The 15,101-nt window shown below is 37.2% G+C and overlaps 1 long non-coding RNA gene across 5 annotated transcripts in view; it reads right to left on the bottom strand.

Annotated features, from left to right (window-relative positions):
* LOC120472025 (uncharacterized) overlaps positions 1-15,101 on the bottom strand; it is a 53,442-nt gene that overhangs the window by 38,061 nt on the left and 280 nt on the right. Inside the window, exons 2-3 of one of the 5 annotated variants that reach the window (XR_016168295.1) lie at positions 11,501-11,584; positions 9,305-9,379 (exon numbers count right to left, since the gene is read on the bottom strand). The exons of 1 other annotated variant lie outside the window; for it this stretch is intronic. This is a non-coding gene — a long non-coding RNA (uncharacterized LOC120472025). Of the gene's footprint in view, positions 1-6,322; positions 6,604-8,971; positions 9,238-9,304; positions 9,865-11,500; positions 11,585-15,101 lie in introns of those variants that run through there. 3 more of the 5 variants (XR_005620897.2, XR_005620899.2, XR_005620898.2) reach the window with 3 other exon arrangements.

The raw sequence follows: 15,101 nt of genomic DNA, 5'->3' as shown, positions 1-15,101 counted from the left end.
CTAATGATTTTTGGCATAAAAGAAAAATCGATCATTTTTGACACATATAATGCACTGTTGGCTATTGCTACAAATATACCCGTTTGTGATCCAGGGTCAAATTTTACAAAGGGATCATGCATCAAATGAAAACATTTAGACTTTTTTTTCAAATCACTGTGCTTCTAAATCTTACCCCTGAAGTAAATTTGCTCCATGAATCATGTTGTGGGGTTGTTTTTTAACTAAAATGTCGGCACTAGATCTGTCTGATCTGAGATGTCAACGAGCAGTGCGCATTAACTCTGATAAACCAAGATTTCAGCGTGAGATACCAGATTCTTTCTGCAACCTTGAAAAAGTGATATACACAATTACACACAAATACCACGGCAAATCAGAATGCAAGCAGACATGCACACATACACTTTCGAGAGGCTTCTTAATACCATCACAGTTCCACAAACATAAATGCACACACACACAATATACATTCATGTGCAAGAATCTTTCACTCACTAATACACACAAATACACACATACGGAACCTGTCCTGCTTTTGCACATTGCCATCATACGTATATGAGATCACCCCCTTGTTGCCACAGCGACTCCAACCAGCGGGAACAGCATTGTACATGTGACCTGGTCGAGAAGAGGCGGGTCTACGGGATGCTCTGTGCCAACATGTATCTGCTTGTTTAACATCTCAGCACATTTTAAGGCTCATTATTCCTTTAGTTTGAAGGAAGTAAACAAGAACACTTCGTGAGTGTAGAATTGCTTTTTAAGAAATCAGTGGTGAAAAAGCAAGCTGCACTTGATCCCATTACAACACTGTAAAAAGTATCAATATGAGGCATGTGCAACTAAATGTCACCATGTATCAAACTAAAATATGACCTATCTATCTATCTATCTATCTATCTATCTATCTATCTATCTATCTATCTATCTATCTATCTATCTATCTATCTATCTATCTATCTATCTATCTATCTATCTATCTATCTATCTATCTATTACAAAAATTCAGTTTCTTGCCCCGCCTTGGTTGAATACAGCAGTTAAAGATGTTGTTTACAACTGCATACACAATTACTTTCCCTCAAAATGTGTTCATCAAAGTGGAGAATATCCTGGGCTATTTTATGTTGTTAACAATCAGAGTATGGAACTGAGGAAACAAGTAAAAAACTAAACTGGCCAAGCATCCAATGATTAAGTATCTTTTCAATTAGAGGACAAAATGTCTTCAAGGAAATAAGCAGAAATGACAAACCATGTCAATTCGCCAAATGCTAACAGTTCAACGAGCACAGTATTAAAGACAACTGTGCAGAAACGCTGCAGTTTGTGACTGAGAACAGGGGGAGGTTGTGGAGTAGCCAAAAATATGAAGATTGCTTGCCCAATGAATACTGATAAGCTGCCATGGTCGCCATGGTTATAGTTTTCAGCCAATTACAAGACAGCAATATGCCTCCACTGTCTAATACACACACACACACACACACACACACACACTAGCAAACAGCTCATTCATAGAGCTGCAGGCAGCCGGCCTACTACATCAAAATTCATATTCAAAAGGAACCTTGGAGTTCACCTCAATCCAGGTCCTAAATCATGTAAACAGACTGAATATTTAGTTTAAGCTCTGAGCGAGTACACTTTAGTGTTTTCTGCTCATTTCCATAAAACAAGAATTTCTTTTTTAAATCAAGATATCTAGCAGGAATAAATCCTCACAAAAAAATAAATGATGAAAATAAATAATAAATACAATATCGTGTTATAAGTTAGAGTGCTGGTTTATCGCTGTCGTTTTTTTTAGAATCACTAATATCCTTAAAAAATACCCAAATGACCCATTTCTATAACTCAAAGCATGTGGTATAGCTGTAATGAAAGAGGTGATCTCAAATGATTTGCAAACATTCAGAACGACGTTCAACCTCTCAACAGTACACATTAAATTGCAATGCGGACATTTTGAATAGATTGACTGTCAACTGGTGCATACAAAGCCAGCGCTGGATATGTAAAACGAGAAGACACATAACATTATCATAAGAGGAATTATGATAAGTTTGACTGGTGTGATAAAAACAAAGTCCATGGTTTTGTGAGACGCTAAAAATACACATAAAAACCCCAAAGAAACAGGGAAAAAAATTTAATAAATTCGGAGAAGTGTCAAATTAATTTAGCCATATAAGGAAAAAAAAAAAAAAAAAAAAAAAAAAAACAGGCTTAGTAACGCACCATTGTACTAACAAGGCAAGATGACAATGCATTTTCACAAAAGAATCTGGTAATTGCCTGTCAATATCAAGTCATTTTTTAAAGTAACAATGAAGGCCCTGTTATAACAAATATTCACAGACAAGAGTCTATAATAAAAACTACTTGTCAGGCATTTAAACAAAAGGTATTATATTTCCTCTTCCAATAGGCCTATATTTAATGCACATTTATATCTTATCCAATTTATCTGTAAGATCATCATTTTGAAAAACTAAACTATATATCTATAATATTTATAAAAAACAATTGTATTGCATACATTTCTTTAATTATTGTTGGCTACATATTAATTATTTTGTTTAAAATGTTTAAAGCTATTTGCTATTTCTTATATTAACCATTGTAATAACATTCCAATTCCACTGTGTTAACAATGTTACTGAAATTATCCTTAATACGAGAATGTCTTAAGGTTAAATAATTTAGTCAAAATATCAAATTTAATCTTCAACTAACTTGCATTAGGCCTCTAAAAAAATAGGCTACCTTATTTTTAACTGACCCAGAATAAATGTAAAATAGAGTAGACCTATATTAAAAGTCTCCTGCAAAGAATAAATACAATAGGCCTATAATAAGAGGGCGTTATGCCAGAGGGAAAAAAAACAAAACAAAACAAAACACACACAAAAAAAAAAAAAAAAAAAAAAACATGCCAAGATATTGAATACAAGCGCTTTGAGGACAATAGTGGTGATGTCATGTTTTAACGCGGTCTGCAGGAAAGCTATGCTTCAAAATTCAAGCTCAATACGCCACTTATTTTACATACACACGCCTTATTCCCACACTAATTCAGCTCAGCAGAAGCAGCGTGTATAGCCTAGCTATGATGCCTGTGAGATATTCACAGCCGTTATAGGCTACTGTTCCTGCTTTGGGGCCCGCGTCTGCTGAGGCTGGGAACGGTCGCCACTTTCTAAAGGGATGCAGATGAGTCGGGTGCACTTGACATCTTTTCATGACCCATGTCGCCCCCAGCCCCCCCAGCCCGCCGGCGCTGTCTGTCATATTCTGGATAGGGCCGTGGCATTGCCACTTGCCCTCGAGCGTGGGAATGGGAGCGTCCAGTCGTTCACATCTACTGCGCTCCGTTTAACGGAATCAATTAAGGAGGACCGACCCCCTCGCTCCCCATGTGCCCACCCCTTTTCATTTTTGTCAGCTCTCTCTATATGTCCTAATTATTTCTGTTTGGGATGCCAGCGCCGTTTCCTGGCCAAAGGCGACCGAGCTGAAATAAATAGTGAGCACGTGGGTTCCTCTCTCTTCACGTGTCAATTTTCAGTAAATTGGTGAGATCATATCAACTTGAATATTATTCATTTAATCCCTGCACGTGTATTAATTTAATCTGTTGCGTAAAACAAAACTTCCTTAGGGGAAAACGAAGCTGACTTTTTGCATTTTTGCGCGCGCGAGCGAGTAGCCTAGAAAAAGCATAGCCTTTTCAAAGCAACATAATAATGCAGCCTAAGAAAAAAATAAACAAATAAAAAAAAAATAAAACCCAAATTCTGTCTGACATTGTGTGTAGCTATCAGCTTTCCATATGTATTACCACATAATACAGCATAACACATTTTCTTTTTGTAAATGTAGCCTATATCTTCGTGTCATTAGGCATCCAGAGTTTTCGATGATCCAGGAGGCAGTTTTTACTTTCGGTTATCTAGCTTTATGAAGTGGAAAATACTCATACAGCTAGATAACCAAAGATAACAACTCGCTTCCAATTCCACAACAGTAATCCCAGGATACCTCGGTGCCTTGTGTAAGAATAAATCCAAGTGGAGAAGTTGCTAAAAAACACAATAAAAACAGGCACGGGACTTCACAATTGTCATTTGTAGTTCTTAAAAAGTAGGTGTGCTCGCAAGAAGAAAATAAAATGACAGTTTCTTCACAGGGTAACGAGAATAAAACGGAAGCTATAATCCATTTGACATCGGAGCAGTTAACGTTAAAACAATATGAGAGTTGGAGAGAGGGAGCCTGTCGAATAAGAAGCAGTCATCCTCGCACAGGCCATCATTTGCATTGCAAATTACCTCCAATCTCACAAAAGGCTCCTTTGGCTCTATTAAATCGTGGCAGCAGCGATAGATATCCCACGGAACCAGCAGCGAGATTATATACAAAGGGAAAAAAAAAATCCGATTCCAGAGGAAAAAAGTGCACACGGAAATAACATCGCGTTTGTTTCGGCACTGCATGGAGAGATCTCTCTCTTATTTTTGGCCGAGTGGTGGCAGGTTGTCCGTGCACGGAGGAGATCCGTAATGCCACAGATCCCTGAGAGCTGCTATGAGAGAGACGAGAGGAGGATTGTGTTGCTGCTGCCAGCGGTCTGGGAGAGGGAACAGGGCCACATCTCGAGGAGTGGGGGGGTGGCGGCGGAGGGGGTAAGCGGGGGGGACGGGCTTCCAGTACCAAAATATGGACCAGCCAGAGAAGGTCAAAGGTCTCGGACCAGAGTGCAAGGCGATGATGATGAGGATGATGATGTCATTAGAAATCTCCAGAGCGCGTTTGTTTCCCTCGTGCAGGTTGAAGCTGCGATCCTGCACGCACTATGTCTGCACGCACAATGCATTTTCAACGACGAGCATATTGCTGGAAATATTTCAGAGGCAATGCCAATCACCCTCGATCACGAGGATTTTAGATTGTGCGACTGAATAGATGGAAAATGCTCCCCAGCGACACGAGGAGTCTTGCGATCATTCCTCTGGCATTGACAGATGACAAGCAAAGGTATGTTTAGCAGAATATAGAAGATCTAGATGTTGATGCCCTCATTCTCTGACCAATGATATCAGAATCTTTATTCAATTAGTTTTCAATTAATTACACATTCACGTGGATTTTCTTTTCAAGGAGAACTGTAATTGAGTGCAAGTGGATAACAAACATAGGCTATCATTAAAAACGTGATGCTGACTTTACAGCATCTGTGTGGGTTTCAGAATGTGGGACTCACAGTAGCTCTCTCTCTCTCTCTCTCTCTCTCTCTCTCTCTCTCTCTCTCTGTGTGTGTGGAAAGCTGCAGAACATATGTAATAAAATTATCTATATCACTTATCTTATAAAATGTGTCTTCATTTAATTTCCCCACTCTCTGAATACCTGAGCCACTTGTCACAATATGGATGTCAGCACAGGTGTTCTAGGCCTATACAGGATCTCTCGCCTTAGGTCTCTAAATTTTGGACTTGCTTAAGGTCAAAAGACAGATATCATTTGATTTAAATCTGATATGATGGCTTACTGACTGAATTGGTTTAGGTTAACCTTGTCACAACATCAGTTTCGAACCATTGTCCCAGGTAGGACACATACTCTCAGCAACAGTTCATTTAAGTTTATAAAGAGTTTAAGAATCTAAATATAGCCAAACACAAATAACAAACACAAAGCAAAGCTAAAATCAATAGGAACAAAACATTTGACTCTTTGCAATTTACAGCTCAGATAGACTAAGCATCAACACATATTGTATGAGAAAATGTACACGTGTACAGTAGAAGTTGCCTGCCTTTCCTTTATCAACAACACGTGTGTTTCTTCTTCCAATAATCATAAAGAGGGCTGATCAACATTACAGTGATTAAATAAGAAGTAATGACAGCTCACATAACATCTCAGAAATTTGTGTGAGAAGAAAAATGTGTGATTGATGAATCACTGCCTGGAGAAGAGAAATCACATTTTCTATCCCAACATGCAAAATTAAATTCCCTCGCGCACAATGACAAGATATGTCACTGTCACCCATACACATAGGCTATCACTGCATGAGACTTTGGCCTTGAGACCAGTGCCGTGCTTTGTGTTAGATCAGTTCAAAGTATGTTAGCATATGACATTATTCTACAATGGTTATTTTACCTCGGGAATAAATTTAAAAGCATATTGTTCCATCAATGTGATTTTTTTTTTTGTCAAAGCCTGTAACACACGACTAGCATATTATTCGTAATGGCCATAAAAAAAGAAGGATCAGAATTGTCGCCAGATGTAGGCTACTCACTTGAGCAAAGGTTTTTTTGTTTAATTATGCCGAAGCCGACGTGACCAGATGCAACTCCTGCTGTAGGTAAAGAAGCCGGCGTGCACGAGGAGCTTTCGGTTTAAAATTGCCGCTAATACTCAGTTGATTGCGCGTGCCTCAGCGGCTCTGATTCTCACAAGAGCGCAGTCCAAGCGCACGAGCACGACAGCTACCGTATAAGCGAGAGCCAGTGAGAGGGGGAGAGAGGGAGGAAGGAGGGGTTGAGAAGTTTCCCATAACCTATTTGTCTGCAGTACCAAATAGAAAAGTGTACTGTTGAGCAGAGAAGGTCGGCATGTCCCCCCCTCTTTCTTTCCTTTTCTTTTTTTCATGAAGGGTGTTCGGGAGGGGGCAGTCCTCTCTGTGAAAGAAAGGACGTGCTCTGAAATTCAAACAAGTTCGCCAGGTCTTTTGTTGGACTTGAACTGAGGAGGCATTGTTCCTCTATTGGCGTGGACTAGCCCCAAGTTCCCAGACCAGGTTACGGATTGACTGCGGTAATGAATTTGCTCTGAGCGCTTCTTCCCAACACGTTTTGACTGACGGAACGCAATGGCAATCTGACACTGAGAGGACATCATTAGCTCGGAGAAACCTTGCACACCGATACGTAATGGCTTGTGAAGAAAAAGAAAAGAGAAAAAAGTGAAATATTTACACTTTAAACTTAACATAAGAGTGCACGGATAGCTACGCATGGCACAGATAAGGCCATGAATCAGGCCTACACGCAACATTTGCAGTGCGAGAAAGAATTTTGCAGTGAATTCTCTTTTGGCACTGTAAAATAAAATAAATGATCAATAAGTTAGGGCAACGTGTGTTTTTACATTGATTCAACTCATCAAATAATAAAAAAAAAAAATCAACTTTTTTAAATAAATTATACAATATTCATTTTTTAAATAGTCAGTTAATAAGTAGGCTGATTTAAGTTGAAATGACTTAAACATCTAAGTTTATTATACTTAAATTAAGGCAGCAACTTATTTTCCACCTATGCAACGTCAACCTACTTTTTAAACAATAGCCTACATTTAAGATGTAGGCAAATGTAAAATGGAGAAATAAATAATTATATTGTTTATGTTTTGTCAATGTCTCATCCGATGATGATCCTAATAAAAAGTGCAGTTGCTATAGTTACCTCATCTGAGGAATGAGATGCTGTACGCCATGTAGCTTATTTAAATACGGACACTGCTTCTAATCTAACTTTGAACATCATAGACCCCAAAATAGACATATTTACTTATAAGACCCTAATGCCATACCTTTTGTTTTGACATGTTGGGGTTTCAAACCTTAATTGGGGGCCAGACACCCGCCCCAACCCTAGCAAATTCACACAATTAATATCCGTAACCTATTATTTTATATTTTTTAGATTTTCATTATTGCAAAGCGTTTTATTGACTCTCGTTCAGATTTTAAACACATCTCTTCATTGGAGATTCTAAACGTTTCCAAATAATCTTGCCTAATTCTTATTTTTCCACAGTTCTCATTATTGCAAACACTTACGTTTGACTAAAACGAATTCACGTTTCAATTTTACAACGAGGTCACGTCCAATGACGTAGCAAGCCTATCGGCTACGTGCAGCCATATTTAAATACATCAGGGAAATTAGCGCATCAAATATGCAAATCCCCCAACATAGCCTTTCTTTCAGCGGTCGGAGTAATTTCCCATCATCGTCTTCGAGGTGGCTTGTTTCTTTTTTTCGGAAGAATATGTGAGTTGCTGTTTTTATTGAAAGGAAGCACCTTTCTTGAGCGTGAATACTTGGACGATATTGCAGCAAAGAAGCGGAGCCATCATGCATAATGAGACGCCTGCTCCGCCATTCTTACATCTTCACCGCAGTTGGTCCTTGCGTGTGTATAATTTTTAATATTGATGCATATTTAAAAGGTATATTTGAATTTCCTTTGCATTCACGATGGCTGTGTTGTCTTTATTTCCATCGCGTTTGACAGTGTTTTGGCTCTTCGCGATGCGGATTTTAAATTGTACAGGCTAAAGCATTGTACCCATTAATGTACAATTTCAACCATTGAGAAGCTTCATAATAACTTCATAATGTTTTTTTTCTTCTTATTTATTCTTTAGGATCCGCCAATAGATACAAATATTATAAAATGCACATTCAATGGCATTATGAGCGAACAAAGACATTTGAACGGCTCAAACAAAAAGGCACAAAGAGCATTGTGACATTAGCATATCATTAATTTAGAATATCTCTAGTTCAGAAACAGTCGCTTAACAGACACTACAGCCTATTAAACAAAGCAAATATTCGCATACAATTAATTTGGAGACGTCTATTCGAAATAAAATGAGTAAAGTAAAAAAAAAAATATATATATATATGTTTATGTGCACCTAACAGTAACATAGTAATTAAAATAGAATACACTTTGGTGAAGTACATTAATAGCCTATACCTAATTCAAAAATTAGCATCCTATCTTTAGTTTTCTAGTTGTCTTAAATCCCATAATTGGTCTGCAAAAAGAAATAATGAAAGCATGAGGCAAATGCTTAGAAAATTAATTGACAAACAAAATCTATTGTTTTGAACTTGCCATTCACACAAACATCGTCGACCTCAAAACTTACCGCTAAAGTCATCATTAGGCCTAATATCCATTTCCTATTAATATTATTGCGTTCACTTTCGAGACATGACTCTTTCCCATAACTTTTTTTTTTTTGCGCAATTAGGCATCTCTCCTTCATAGTTCATCGTAAAGCGTCTGATCTTCATCTTGTAAACCTTTGCTCAACTGATCTGGCACCCAATAGAAGTGGTCAGACGGGCACGCGTATAGATGTAGTCCCAATGGGTCAACACACGTGCACGCATGTTTTCCGCTTAAAACAAACGTAAGACAGCATTGCAGCCTATACCTCTTTATACGAACAGACGTCAATGAGAGAAATAGGACTTACTTCTACTCTGTCTGTCCTCATCTTGGCGACTTCGTACGGTCCGAAGTTGTGTGGCACATGTGTGCTCCGCTACGCCTGTTTGCAACACAGCAGGACCGCGATTACCATACTTATGCATATTTAAAACCTACAGAGAAAAGGCTTTCAAACTTTCCCACAGCTCCTATAAACTATAATGGGTGACAATGACTCACCACGTCTTGAATAATAACACACAATTATTGTGTGCCATTATTGTATAATAAAACCGATCTATTAGGCTATCTTATAATCTTAATTCATTATAATGTTATATTACAGTATTTTTGTTAATTAAATTCTTAAGATTTTAAAGGGGTTTTTATCCATTGAGGAGTCTAGTCTTAGTATAAAATTAACACGCTATATATAGCCTATATAAAGTCAAATTTCGACTTCGCGGAGAATTAAAAGGTATTTCGGAGAATTTATGATGACATCCCAAATATATAATCAAAAAGTATTTTAGTAACTTTGAGACTGTTTACGAGGCCCACAAAATAGACGTTGTTTCGCAACGGGAAAAAAAAATGAAGAATTGTTGGATTCACTTCTTTCGATCCGTTAGCAGACACATTAATATTCTTGTTTTTGATTATCGTTTTCCCCAATGTGTTCCTGTAAATCTACAATCTTGACTAAAGGCTGTTAATTAAAAATATGAAGTTAATATCATATTAATATAGGCTAGATGTAGGCTATAAAAATGGAGAAAACATATTTAGGGCATTTTTTGCATCACAAAAACATCTGTAATCCAGCCTACATTTACGAGGGTAAATTACAGGAACATGAAAATATAAATTGTCTATGGCGTCTAAACAAGCATTGTGGCTTATTATTTCTCATTCTCCATCTCATTTCCTTCTTTTTTTTTGTTGTTGTTCTTTTTTACAATCATTGATATCATCACTGAATATATAGCTAGCTATATAACATGCATAAGATATGATTAGAGAGTTGTTTAAGTCAATTAAACGTGTGATAGATAGAGAGAGGCGCGAGGAGGCTGGTTCCCAGGTAATTCAATACAAAGACATGCATGCTTTCTTTCCATTGTTTAGCTCTGCCGAATAATGTAGTGCACACCTCAAGATTAACACAGATTTATAAATTAAGCATGACAGTGGGTATTTACAAATAGCCTATTTTAAAAACTGAAGAAAAAAAAAAACCTTCAGGTTTCTCAAACTTCCCCCCTTATAACTGTTAGACTAGCCAACATTTGTATTTTCCGTACCTCACGGTCACAGATCGTGAGCTTAGAATTATAAGGTTCTATCTCCACTTTTGGTCAAAATTGAGTTTTTGACATAATCTGATCCATTAGGTGTTTATTAATGCCTGTGTGGTGTTATTTTTGTAAAAAAAAGATTAATAGATAAAGCTATAATAGAAGATTATACTACATAACAGTTTTGCCAGATGGGATGTAAAAACTTTGATGCTCAATATCTCAGAACTAACCTAAACGGAGATAGAACCTTATAATTCTAAGCTCACGAGATGAGGCTATCCCAATTTCTCTTAACGAGTAATACAGAAATGTCTCTGTTAAACTATATTGTAAATGATATTTCAAGACTTTTCTAAATATTGCCTCAGCCATTGATTCTCAAGAAATTCATTCGATGTAAGACATTTTAATCGTCGTCATGTACTATTTCCGTAACGCGCGGCGACATCTAGCGGTGCAACGCTCGAACGGAAACTGCTGCAGAAACAAATGGAACGATTTAAGTTGGACACGAGCGATAATTCCATTCATAAATGAAAAGCAAATTATCATTGTAATTATGTTTGTGTATGCATAAGATTTTCTTTTCTCTATAAAATCTCCCATTAAAGTTATCAACTGATTGAGGCTAACGATTTCAAATTGTAGGCTAAGCAACCACTGTATGAAGTAGGCTAAATATAAATAAATCGTTTTCTTTAAATTATGAGTTTAGGGTCATTTCTCTTCGTTGTGCACGTTTCACAATTTTCTATTTTTGGGAAATAAAATTCAGCACTCACACATAGGCTAAGGAACGCAACAGTTTTCACATCATTTATCCAAATAGTCGGTTTATGATAGATTTCTTTGTTAGATCCGGTTAATATTTTTATCGGCCTCTATTATGAGTGATGACTAACAGCTCTTACTCTAAATGATAGGCTATGCAGTAGGCCTACCTCGAGGTAGGATCTGCATGGAAACTGGAAATATGTAGGAAAGTCCTGTTCGTCCATTCTCTCTGCGTCCACTTAAGCCAGAGCCTTAAATAAAGCCAAGAAATGTGAAAATGGTAGAGACATTTCAAAGTCTTAACTCTATAAAAGTCGCGGTCACTGATGGCCAATACGACAGATTATAAATGCGTTCTCAATGCGACGCATACGAGCCTTAATGCTTTTTACATTGTGTTTTTCAAATTTATAACACTAGCAGCACATTCGATTTTATCTTTATAAAACAACTTTAAATTTACCATATTCACTTGATGTGGGCTAGTTAAAAACGCATGTATTCCCCCCTTTCTATGAAGCATAAAATGTCTTTGAGGTGTTTCTAAATTTTATATTTAAAATATATATTTAGGCCTAAAATTTATCTGGTAATTTAGTAATTTTCGATTAGCTATTATTGCCAAATCATTTGCAACAATGTAGCTAAGAGACGAATTAAAAATGACATATTGCATATGGATGATTAAAAATGACCATGTAGCCTAATTTAAAACGAACGCATATTTTCTTCTTTATTTTAATCCAGTGGAACTGCTATTGCATGTTTTCGTTCATTTTCTGCAGAAAGCCACCTTTGAATCTCGAAGCAAGATTATTATTATTTATTTATTTTTTTCTGGAGTCAGAATGCGCTTACAGTAATGAGAGCATGTGAATGATTAGCAATGATTTTTAATCGTGGAAAGTTTCACAGAGTTCAATGTTTAATAGAATTTGGGATGAGATTATCAAAATAGCCTACGTTTTACAAAAACATACAATAAATAAATACATTCATAGGCTAATAATATTTTTTTGCTCAACTAACCACACAAGTTAATTTGTTAATTATGTGTTTGGAAAAACGCTGTTATTAATTGTTCATATAATCTAAACTTCAAACCAAGATTTAATTGGCAGGAAATGCAAAATCGCAATTTCTTTCAAAAGAAAAGTGCGCCTGATTGATTCTTTTTCATTTGTTTTTGTTCATAAATACAATGTATTTTTGTTACAATAACATTTCTGAAAGTGTGATTTAAATGAAAATATCTTCTTTCATGCTGCATATAAGGAGACAAGAATGCCTGACGAAAACCTGTTGATTAAAGGTTGAAATAATCTCTTTGTTGTGTCTTTCTTCTCGATCATTACATATTTTCAAAAACACTTACATTTTAGATTTAACATGTTATGTGTTATATACGATAAGGGTACTAAAGCAAGTATCATAGGGAATATACACGTCCGTCTCAAAAAATAGCATATTGTGATAAAGTTCATTATTTTCCATAATGTAAGGATAGAAAAATAAACTTTCATATATTTTAGATTCATTGCACACCAACTGAAATATTTCAGGTATTTTATTATTTTAATACTGATGATTTTGGCATACAGCTCATGAAAACCCAAAATTACTCTATCTCAAAAAATTTGCATATTTCATCTGACCAATCAAATAAGTGTTTTTAATACAAAAAAAGACAACCTTCAAATAATTATGTTTAGTTGTGCACTCAATACTTGGCCAGGAATCCTTTTGCAGAAATGGCTTCAATGCGGCATGGCATGGAGGCAATCAGCCTGTGGCACTGCTGAGGTGTTATGGAGGCCCAGGATGCTTCGATAGCGGCCTTAAGCTCATCCAGAGTGTTGGGTCTTGCATCTCTCAACTTTCTCGTCACAATATCCCACAGATTCTCTATGGGGTTCAGGTCAGGAGAGTTGGCAGGCCAATTGAGCACAGTAATACCATGGTCAGTAAACCATTTACCAGTGGTTTCGGCACTTTGAGCAGGTGCCAGGTCGTGCTGAAAAATGAAATCTTCATCTCCATAAAGCTTTTCAGCAGATGGAAGCATGAAGTGCTCCAAAATCTCCTGATAGCTCACTGCATTGACCCTGCCCTTGATAAAACACAGTGGACCAACACCAGCAGCTGACATGGCACCCCAGACCATCACTGACTGTGGGTACTTGAGACTGGACTTCAGGCATTTTAGCATTTCCTTCTCCCCAGTCTTCCTCCAGATTCTGGCACCTTGATTTACGAATGACATGCAAAATTTGCTTTCATCCGAAAAAAGTACTTTGGACCACTGAGCAACAGTCCAGTGCTGCTTCTCTGTAGCCCAGTTCAGGCACTTCTGCTGCTGTTTCTGGTTCAAAAGTGGCTTGACCTGGGGAATGCGGCACCTGTAGCCCATTTCCTGCACACGCCTGTGCACGGTGGCTCTGGATGTTTCTACTCCAGACTCAGTCCATTGCTTCCGCAGGTCCCCCAAGGTCTGGAATCGGTCCTTCTCCACAATCTTCCTCAGGGTCCGGTCATCTCTTCTCTTTGTGCAGCGTTTTTTGCCACACTTTTTCCTTCCCACAGACTTCCCACTGAGGTGCCTTGATACAGCACTCTGGGAACAGCCTATTTGTTCAGAAATTTCTTTCTGTGTCTTACCGTCTTGCTTGAGGGAGTCAATGATGGCCTTCTGGACAGCAGTCAGGTCGGCAGTCTTACCCATGATTGCGGTTTTGAGAAATGGAACAGGCTGGGAGTTTTTAAAATCCTCAGGAATCTTTTGCAGGTGTTTAGAGTTAATTATAGTTGATTCAGATGATTAGGTTAATAGCTCGTTAAGAGAACCTTTTCATGATATGCAAATTTTTTTGAGATAGGAATTTTGGGTTTTCATGAGCTATATGCCAAAATGATCAGTATTAAAACAAAATATTTCAGTTGGTGTGCAATGAATCTAAAATATGTATGAAAGTTTTTATCATTACATTATGGAAAATAATGAACTTTGTCACAATATGCAAATTTTTTGAGAAGGACCTATACATACACAGGGAATATAGCCTACATCTGATAAAAATATAAGCTATATGTGATGAAATTGCCCTCTTTTATGCACTAAAAATGTCAACCTGTTTTGAGGCCAACATCAAAAATGATCAAATATAGATAAATATTTTAGAATGCAATCAAAACAAATAGCATATACAATTCAAATAAAATGCACACACAAAAAAAATAATCAAAGAATATGAATGTGTAGTCTACGCCGAATTTGTGCAGTAGACCTAGTCTTTATCGTTTAAAGCATTAGTTCAGTAATATCTGTTTCTGTTTCATAAGCGTGTGAATGCAGGCGGTATAAAAGCTGTGATCTTTTAAAATATGAACAATGGTGACATCTTGCGGCCAAAAGGATTCATTGTCTCTTCAAAAGCCTCTACTGTTTCCACAATAAATTCATTTGCATTGGGTCACCTCAGATGTGACGTTTTTTTAAAAAACAGAATAGGCCTATTTCAAAAAGCCTATTAGACTAATTTTACTAATACACCAGCTAGGCCTATATGTTAGCTTTGTGGTTGGAATTTAAAGAACAAACGTTATCTGCTTAATGTGCAGGAGCTAAACATCTTTCAGGGGGATTTGGGGGGTTAGATTAATACCTAGAAGAATGAATGACAGGCGTTGTGGGCGACGTCAGCAATTTTATAATGTTCGTTATAAAAGCCACCAACGCCCCTCCTTGCACAAGCCAGTCACGTTGGCATT

This window comes from Pimephales promelas, chromosome 4, assembly GCF_988280905.1.
Source record: "Pimephales promelas chromosome 4, fPimPro1.hap1.1, whole genome shotgun sequence".
Classification (NCBI taxonomy): domain Eukaryota; kingdom Metazoa; phylum Chordata; class Actinopteri; order Cypriniformes; family Leuciscidae; genus Pimephales; species Pimephales promelas.
Note: the sequence above shows the minus strand (reverse complement) of the source record. Positions and strands in the feature narration are given on the sequence as shown.